This window comes from Cetorhinus maximus, chromosome 8 (assembly GCF_964194155.1).
Source record: "Cetorhinus maximus chromosome 8, sCetMax3.hap1.1, whole genome shotgun sequence".
Lineage (NCBI taxonomy): Eukaryota > Metazoa > Chordata > Chondrichthyes > Lamniformes > Cetorhinidae > Cetorhinus > Cetorhinus maximus.
In genome coordinates this window covers 22,672,355-22,682,748 of record NC_135886.1, presented here as the reverse complement: position 1 = coordinate 22,682,748, position 10,394 = coordinate 22,672,355, and the positions used below count along the sequence as shown (strand labels likewise).

The 10,394-nt window shown below is 42.0% G+C and overlaps 1 long non-coding RNA gene across 1 annotated transcript in view; it reads left to right on the top strand.

Annotated features, from left to right (window-relative positions):
- Positions 1–6,466: 6,466 nt before the first annotated feature.
- Positions 6,467–10,394, top strand: part of LOC144683252 (uncharacterized) — a 68,897-nt gene continuing 64,969 nt past the window's right edge. Inside the window, exons 1-2 of the long non-coding RNA XR_013577208.1 lie at positions 6,467–6,590; positions 7,976–8,048. This is a non-coding gene — a long non-coding RNA (uncharacterized LOC144683252). The remainder of the gene's footprint in view (positions 6,591–7,975; positions 8,049–10,394) is intronic.

The window sequence follows — 10,394 nt, the reverse complement described above, 5'->3', positions numbered from 1 at the left end:
GATGTAGATTGAGTTTCAATAGAAATGATTAAATAGGCTGGTGTCCAAGTACAGCCAGCTAGTAATTTTTTATGTTCAATCTATGTGATTGTTGGTCCAATGTAAAACTTCTAGACAATCTACTTAAGCCTTTAATGGGATGCTGCATGGTGTAATTGGCAATTTCATGGTCCACAGGCCTCATGCGAAGCTTAAAAGTGAGAATTCAAATGTATAATGGTTGGCTTGACTAAGCGGTTTTTGAAAATGTATTTAAAGACCTGCTTTTAGGTTTCACTGTTAGTTGCATGGCCATACAATATAGAATATCCCAGTGGTAATAGGTTCCTGGCATCCTTGCATTAATGTTAAGGCCTAACTGGTCCACCACTACAGACATCCTCCATTCAGCTGTGACATTTCCAGATTCGATGTCAACTTTTATCACTTACATCTTACTGACAGTTAGTTGCTTTGGAATTTATCTTCTGTTTGTCATGATACTTACTTTTATTACCATTTCCAATCAAATCTCAACTGAATACTACTGTTGTAAAGTTCACTGTACATACAGGAAGGAAGAAAATATGATCGGTACTCTGATGGAGAGAGCTTGCTCTAAAGATAATGGCCAAAACATTGACTGCACTTCTCAATTTGGATGTGCATTGTGGCTGCAGTAGGTACTGGAAGTGGCTGCGCAAGAGTCTCTGACCCACAGAATAGCAGCATGGCAGAGAGTGGGTTCCTAGATTTTCTGATGCAACACTCAAGTGCAGGAGATGAAGAGGAGAGAGACCCTGTGTCCATGGGGGACCAGGAAGCCCTCCAGGTAAACATTTAGAAGGGAAAAGGAGTGGATAATCACAAAGGTCAGTGTGAACAGTGTCATCCCGAGGGCCAGGATGCAGTACCTAAAGAAGTTTCATGAGGTCACATGTGGAGGGCAAGGTTAACTATCATTAACTGCTGCTGCCCATGGTGAGGAAGTGGAGTCCAAAGCTGGGCCTTCTAAATGCCACTAATAGGCTTTAACTAAAACAACATGTAAAAGAAACTTAACAAATCAAATTAAAATTCCTTTCCAGGGATGATGAAGCTCTCCAGTTCGTCATGCCCACCAGGCACCATGGAAGGCATCAAGCATGCCAGTGGATATTGGATGTTCCATTTCCAGGGGCACCTGGGCATGGCCTTAACCACAGATGAGAGGCAGGCAGTCTGGCTGAATGACCCTCTTGACCACCTGCTGCCTGTTGATAGCCACCTTGGTCAGGCCTAGAAACAATCCTTCAAGGAGATTCCCCAATCTATCCCGTCCACCTTGAGTGGCCAAAGATCAGAAGCACAGGACTGAGTGCAGCCAAAATAGAGGAGTTGACCCTGCAAGGAGTGAAACAAGGGTATTTGGTGACCATTTTCGTGCCTTTAGAGACAGCATGTTTGGCCAGTTCCCCTGGCAGTATGAGGCGGTCGGCACTCTGGATCTCTCTGGCCGAGATGGTGCGGCACTTGTTGTAGTGAATGAGGTGCGAAGCCTCGGAGACGATGCACTCGAAAATGTTGACAACGAAGGAATTCATAATGCTCATGGCCTTGGACGAGATCCTGATGGAAGGGTGGACCTGGGTCAGCACCTTGTACATGAAAGTGGAATAGTTCTGCCTGCGAGATTTCCTCCGCTTCTTGGGCAGCTTCTTGGTGACTTTAGTCAGCGAATGCTTTGATGCCTCACACCGCCCTTAGCCACGGCCGCCACTCAGGCATTCCACTCAACGTTTTCTTATAGGCGCACAAGCGAATTCCCAGTAAATATTCACCACTTGCATACAATAAAACACAATTAATATACAATGAACACAGGTGGAGGAGAAGTCTGGTTTTAGGCACAGAGCTGCTTGTGGGTGTCCTGCAAGGCTCCTCCAGTAGAAGTCTTCCACCAGCCATGCTGCAGCCACTGGGGTAGCAATGTACAGGAGCATGAGGCCAGGCAAAGGCATGTACAAGATGGGCACTGAGGGAATGCACAAAGGTGGATAGTTGGATTTTGTGTGGCATATTGGATGTTTTGATGGATAAAGTTGGTATGGAATGATTGTTTTGTAGTAGCATATATTTTAGGGTTGTGGCCAAGAGGACAATGTCAATAACATAGGGTTGGTAAATTAGGGAACTACAATAAATGGGGATCTGGGAGCTGGAATCAAATGAGGTGTTCATGGATAGCCCAGCTGGAATATGGGTGTGCCGGTTCCCTCATCCTTCCCTCTTCCTCCTGTTCCTCCTCTTTCTCTTCCGCCTCCTCCTCCTCCTGCTGTGCTAGCTGGATCCCTGATGCCATGCCCTCATGATGGCCAGGCTTTGAAGGCTACGAAGACCACCATGAATCAGGGCACCCACTCCAGTGAGTTCTGGAGGGCTCCTCCAGAGTGGTCCAAGCAACTAACCTGCTGCTTCAGCACCCCAATGGTCTGTTTGATGATGTTTGGTGTGATGGCTGAAAGGTTAAGGGGACTGGTGCTAAATAACTAGCAATGAATGTTGTCAGGAAAGTGGGCATTCAGCAGCGTGATGTGCTGAGCATAGTCACACACTGACTCCATATTCGGTGAATGGTGCTGATGCATCCCAGCATTGAGATGCAGCACTTACAAAGCCACGTGGATGCAGTCAATGGCTCTCTGCAACATGGAGAAGCACACTATCCCAGGGTGGCCACTTGTACTTTCCCCCTGCTTCTCTCTATTCAGAGAAAATACAATGAAGTCCCCTCCCTGACCTACAGAGTCTCTGCCACATTTTGGAAATGTTGGGTACGTCGCCTGCTCCTGCTTGGAAGAATCCTGATACAAAGAAGTTCAGGGCCACAGGGTCCTCTTCACAGCCACTGATAGTGCCATCCTTATCCAGCTCTGAAGCTGCAGATCCGGTTTCAAGAGTTGGCAGAGTTCTGTTACCACCTCTTTCGTGAATCGCAGATAACACATACACTGCTCTTGGCTTAAATGGAGGTAAAAGTAATGGTCCCTAGATGGACACATACTCCTTCTGAGAACCCGACTTCTCCTCCACCTGTGTTCATTGTATATTAATTGTGTTTTATTGTATGCAGGTGGTGAATATTTACTGGGAATTCGCTTGTGCGCCTATAAGAAGAAGTTGAGTGGAATGCCTGAAGTAGCGGCCGTGGCTAAGGGCGGTGTGAGGCATCAAAGCAGTCGCTGACTAAAGTCACCAAGAAGCTGCCCAAGAAGCGGAGGAAATCTCGCAGGCAGAACTATTCCACTTACATGTACAAGGTGCTGACCCAGGTCCACCCTTCCATCAGGATCTCATCCAAGGCCATGAGTATTAATGAATTCCTTCGTTGTCAACATTTTCGAGCGCATCGTCTCCGAGGCTTCGCACCTCATTCACTACAACAAGTGCCGCGCCATCTCGGCCAGAGAGATCCAGAGTGCCGACCGCCTCATACTGCCAGGGGAACTGGCCAAACATGCTGTCTCTAAAGGCACGAAAACGGTCACCAAATACACCAACTCCATTTCAGTCGATCATTCTAAAGATTATATAAAAAGTTGAGTGGAATGCCTGAGGTGGTGACTACAGCTAAGGGGATGCATCCTGCAAGATTTCAAAGCAGTCACTGACTAAAGTCACCAAGAAGCCGCCCAAGAAGTGGAGGAAATCTTGCAGGCAGAGCTATTCCACTTACATGTACAGGATGCTGACCCAGGTCCACCCTTCCACCAGGATCTCGTCCAAGGCCATGAGCGTTATGAATTCCTTCATTATTGATGTTTTCGAGTACATCACCTCCGAGGCCTCGCACCTCATTCACTACAACAAGCGCCACACCATCTCGGCCAGAGAGATCCAGCGTGCCGACCACCTCATGCTGCCTGGGGAACTGGCCAAACATCCCATTTAATCATTCTGAAGATTATAAAAAGACACAGACTAAAACTGTGTTTATTGTGTTAGGAGGTGGATGCTTGTAAGGTATAACTCTATAAATAAATATTTGTAAAGACTGGTTCTAGGTCTATCCTTCAGGCAACTGGCTTTCTGGAATAGAATAGTAAAGTCCTGCCTCTGCTCCATTTCCCTCTCATGCTGTAAACCAAGAGGGATTGTAACAAAAGCAACCATGACTGGGAGCAAGTGGTGTGCTCAGACCCCTTGTAATCACAACCAACACCTTCTCCACATGTAGCACCGCATGCTGCAGACTTCACCAAATGTAACTAACTCCTCAAAATACCCAGCGCTTCCACAAATGCAAACAGATCCAGTAGAAAGCAATCAGCAACTAACCTGCTGGTTATAGACGACCCCTTTAAATTGTGATGTGTAGGATACTTAGTGTTGCTGAAGGCAGGTTCATTTGGCAAGGTAACAGAAGGCATTAGCTGGGGTGGTGAGGTTGAAAATAGCAACACTGGTGTCAAATCATCATTACACACTATCTGACATCATAAACCGCTCACTCAGCATACTTCCTTGCACACGTGTAACACTCACGCTAATGCCCTCACCAAGATGGCATTCGGTGTAGGCCACACTGGAAGTAAGCACGAGCTGCATGGACACATTTTGGTACCATCAGGACAGTACGGTAGAGTCAAAATTACAGGCACTATGGAATGCCATTTTGCAGCCACATACAGAAGTTAATTAATCAAAACATACCTGTAATAAAATCGGTCAAATTCAGAAAGCTAGACTTTAATTGTGAAAATGAAGAAGCACATTGGGAAAGGAAGGTTGATAATAAAGGCAGGGAGAAAGCCCTCCGCCAAGTTAAATTAACTAAAAATGCAACGTGACAACGAATGGAAGTGATAGATGGTGTCGTTTATAAAGAATGAAGAAGTGAATGGTAACTTTAAGATGAACCTTATTGTAAGTGGAGCTGAGGGAATTACTTCTTTCTTTCCAAAACTAAGTTTTGTTTTTGAAACTTTAAATTCTTTCCATTCTTGGCATTTGTAAACAAGTTTGTGTGTGATGGGTGAAGAAAGAGAAATGTTAATTGGGGTTTGCAAATAAAAAAAAACTTGTTCTCTTAGTTGTAAATTGTAGCCTGTGTTGATTACAAAAGAGGCATTATAATTCTTAGTGTTCTCAGCAAAATGGACAATTTACAGACATTGGTCTTCAGACTGGTTAAAGTACTGTAAAAGCTGGAATTTTCCTGCAGCTGCTATGACCTGCCTAAACCACTGGAATTCAAGCAGGATGGAACATGAAGTGTGTTTTACTCCCTAGAACAATGCACAAAATGTAGGCGGCAGGACAAACCTAGTCTGCGGAGAAAATTCCTCTGTTTTATAGGATTATTTACAATATAAGTTTTTAAAGCTCCCCTCAACAACTGTAACTAAGAAACATTAATTAGCTTATCTAACAAATTCCGTTTGTGTAAAATAATCATTCTGGGGATTACACAATAAATAAACAACTTTTTTTTGTAACCTTAGCAAAAAAAATGAGCTTCCTGTTCACAACCTTCTGTCATATCACTGCATGCAACCTTAAAACAAAGTTCAGAAGTTACCCTTTACTTTGATAAGTAGAATTTTTAAATTGGAATCAATTAACTTCGCGTTATAAGCGGAGGAAATTTGATCAATGCCTAGTCAGTTGATTAGATAAAACAGGTCCTAAGGGAGCAAATTGATTGAGAAAGCTGGTCAAAGAATATCCCTACAACATGCAAATGAAAACATTACGATAGTGAAAGCCATATTTTATTATTGTGACATAGAATAAGCCCATTAGTTATATAGAATTCCATGGAACTTCTCTTAATTCTGGTGGGGTAAATGTGTAACACAGTACACTCACTCCCAAATCATCCTTACTCTTTTGTGTCAAATAGACCCTTTCACCATGTTGAACATGGCTAATGCCTACCGAATGCTACTATTGTAAGGGTGTGACTGTGGACATAATTCAGAATGACTCAGCTTGTTCTCCTTGCAGCATGAAAGTTTCTGTGCTTCCTTTGTTAGACTTTTCCAAAGCAAACAAAAAGTATGGCTGCACCAGGTAATTGGTAAGGTGCCGAGACAAGGTTGTGAATATACTGGGAGAATGGTAGAATACTTATCCATTGCCACTTAATTCACCAGAGCTGGAAGGGAAGCAATTCTTTTTAGAGGGGCTTAATGTTCCTGAGGTTTTTGTCCTAAGTCCAGTATCCATGTCAACTGGATAGAAAGTCTTCAAAGAAGAACCCAGCAAGAATGCTTAAAAGAGTGTAATGATTCTCACAGAGCACTCAACAGTTTATTTGCTGCTTTCTATCTGTTTTATTTCTTCACAAAGTTACAAAATACAACACAACACCCTGACTGTGGACTGCTTCAAACCAGTTTGACTACTTAATTATAATTTAACTCCAGCAGCTACAACTGAGCTTAATGATCTCAGATATCTGTCTGTCTATCAGCTTATTATGCCAATATTACCCTTGAGATTGCCAATTAGCTGCCGTAGATATGTACTCATATGCTACTTTACTGCTTTAGGGAATTAATTACATGTTATCACAACCAGGTGGACTTTATAGTGATGTTTTTGTTCCAGCTTCATGCTGCTTTGAGGTAAGATGTTCTGGGTCAATGTTCTTCAAGACATCAACATTTCGAGATAGATAACGAACCAAATCAGTATTATTTATAAATCGGTGGAAGACAAGACTCCTCAGGGTTTTTTGGAAAGTGAAATTTTTTCCAGTTTAGATTAGTATTTCGAAATAAATTTTGGAGATGTTATTTCCAAGACCTGCAATTATTGTGTAACTAGTCGTCCTAAGAAGGTGGTGGTGGGCTGTCTTATTGAACTGCTATTCTTCATGAAATTGAGTGGCTTGATCATATCAGAGTCAATTGCATTAGTGTGGGACTGGATTTGTATATAGGCCCCACCAGTTAAGGTAATCAAGTTTCCTTCCCAAAAAGAAATCCTATGAATGCATGATCACTTTTATTGACACCTATTTATTTTTAAACTGATTTCAATGGGGTGGGGGAGTGGGATTTGAACTTGTGTCTTTAGGTTGCTTGCTGAGTAACACAAGCATTACACTATCATATCCTTGGTTTATACAAATTAGCAAGATATGGCATACAGTTTGCAATTAAAATAGGCTTCTGCTTTTTCCACAATAATTTTGTCCTTTTAAATTTATTACCACCCATGTAATTTGACTGTCCTTTTATTAATTTCTTTACTTTTACTTCAAAAACACTTGGGGCTGAATTTTCCCCCCTTTGGGGGGGGAAGTTGATGGGCGGGTGCATACGGACGTGCTTCCAATCAGTGCCCCCAATTGGACTCGTAAAATTCTGCCCATGGAATTGTAGCTCCTAGAAAAAGAGCTCTATCAGCCTCAGGATATATGACAATTGCTTCAACAACCAGGCCATTTTACACTTTGTCACCATTCAGTTCTTGCCTAGGTTAAATCTATAGTTGCAGTGTATTAATAGTCCATCCTCTAATCAATTGTAGCCGATACTGTATTACTCCACAATAAAGTTTCACATAGATTCTCTGACAAGTTTTACTGATAGAGCTCTCCAGATGACACCTTTCATTATAGAGTTTGCAGTTAGTGAGCTTGAAATTATTTCACTTGGAAACCCTGCTATAGATTTGTTTAAGACTTGAGTACACGTGAATTGCTACAGAATATGATTGCTCAGTTTTGATAGGCTGTTTTTTCACTAATTCTTTTGTCTTTTATTGATTTCTAATCTATATGATTAATGATTTAATGAAAGGCATTCTGTGCTTAAATGACTCTAAAATTAATTTTGTGTTTTGTGGTGCTGCGAAAGTTCACTATATTGATCCCAATTTGTATTTAAAAAATGGCAGTTCAAATGAAAATTTGTCAAAGTAGATTATGCAACCCATCTGCTTTATGTCACTTCTTGGTGTATGAGCCACACTTGACGAAGTTCATTTTTATTATTTATCACAGTTACAGTACAATGGACAGCAATTATACAGAGGTGAAAGATCATGTATCATCACAGCTAGTGAACATAGCATTGGTAATGCGCCATGTAGATCGTTACTCTCAATGTATTGTTTTATGGTTTGTCATGACTTATTGGCACCTTTATATTTATATAAATCAAACAGTATCTTTTCCCTTTGCTTCACACACCAGTTTATTGACGGTTAGGTAAAATGCTTTAATCAAACCTTTGGATGAATGATCTTTTGACTCAAGTTTGAATTGGTGTTTGTATGGAAGAGAGGACCCGCTGTCATACAATTTATTTTTTTATTCTTGGGCTGGGCCAGGTCAGCATTTATTGCCCTTGTCCAGAGGGTATTTTTAAGAGTCAACCACACTGCTGTGGGTCTGGAGTCACATGTAAGCCAGACCAGGTCAGGATGGCATATTTCCTTCCCTAAAGGACATTAGTGAACCAGATGGGTTTTTTACAATAATTGGCAATGGTTCCACGGTCATCACCAGGTTTTTAATTCCATATTTTTATTGGATTCAAATTTCACCAGGTCCCCAGAATGCTAGTCCAGAGACAGCACTACTATGCCACCGTCTGGGTGTTCAAAGGGGTTTGGAGGGTGGGAGGGTTGGACCTCCAGGGGCAGGTTGGGTCAGGCCTGGGGTATTGGGCCTTGGGGGCGGGGCTAGGGCATCGGGTGAGGTCTGGTTGGTGGGGGGTGGGGGGGGTGGGTTTGGTGTGGGGAAGAGTCCCCGTGGAGGTGGGCGTGTGTAGTCAGGGTGTGGACTACTCCTGGAGGTTTGGGGGGTGTCCCACCAGGAGGGGACGGTGGTGGGGTGCTCGGTCTGGGTCTGTACAGTAGTTACCTAGAAGTTAGAAGTGCTTTTAATCCTTCTAGCTTTTTCTGGGCAACTTTTGGTGTAACCCAGTCAGAACCATCCGAAGTTTACAATTTAAATTACATTTCCGGATGATTCCCAGTGCAGGGCAATTGCCCAGGAGAAGTTTACGCCTCTGGGCAATTGCCATGCAAACCTTACCTTTGAACCTCAGAAGGGGATTCCCCAGTGCTGGGGAGCACGGAAATTATGGCCCAGTGTCTCAATAAGGTACAGCTCCATTGCATTTAACCTCCTGTTGAGAAGGTTTGTCAACCATTTCGAAGATTAACATGCCTTTAGAGCACACGATCCCTTCGAACACAGACAATTCTCATTAAGCATGAGTGAACAGATTGAATTTCGCTTGTCTTTTCAATTGCCAATTTCTTTGAAGTGAAATCCTTTCATCTTTTCCTCCATTTATTTTCACCAAATAGTTGTGTAACTTTCACAAAAAACAATTTTCCTTCTTGGCCTTTTTCATTGAGTCTTTCGGCCTTGTGGAAATGAAACTCATATGTCATCAGCTTCTTTAATATGATGGTCAATCACACGAGACTATAAAAGGCAAGCAGAGGTGGGCGGGAGTTGGGGGCTGGAAACCAAGTCAAAGGATTTCTGTTCTTGAAAGAGAAATCAATGGTAGTTAAAATAGTAAACTTCAAAATTACAAACATAAGACCATGATTTCCAAACCATGTGTATGGAGACTTTATGGCATTGTATTTTAGTGCATGGAATGCTCCCTTAAAATAAACCTGCGAGTATCTGCATTAAAATGGTTAATAGAAGATCATTTCACAAACTCATTGGGGGTGAAATGAGTCTACACCGGGGGGGTGAAATGGATGCATAGTCAACCGGCAATCTGTTTTATACCCCAAATTCATCCCCATTAAATATTAAGTACTTTGCACTGGCAACAGTTACAACCAGACTATTGTTAAGCCTTTGCAGTGTAACCTACTGCAGAATTCTGTCCCTCAAATAACTTCCTTTTCCTTAAGGTTTAGCTAATAATAAATTGGCCTGTTCCCACAAAACTACAATGATATATTTACCCTGTTAAAAATGTAATTCCATGGTTAGGAATTCTCTGTGAAACAGACATTAATTTATTGTTATTTGTCAAATCCTAGGTATTTTTGCCCCTCCTAAATAAATTATTGACTCTAGTACAATTTTTCTAATAGAATAGCTAATACTGGGGATTTTTTTTCTATTTTGATTTTTGTGTAGACTGGCAGACATTACAGACGCGCATGTATCCCACTGCCTGATACTAGGTTCTGTACTTGGGACTGATATCAAAAAATATTTCCAAACATTTTCAATGCATATTCCTAATTAAAACATGTTCCATAGTTTAGCAAAATGAAAAGCTCAAGACTGAAAACTGATGGAGTATCATTTACTTGGCGGTTTACATTTGCTGGGAAAAACTGCAAAGGCCAGGTACTCAAATGGTTAATTGGTATCCTCCCATTACACGATCTAACACTGGAATGTCTTGGATGTGTTAGAACTTGGTAGATTCTTT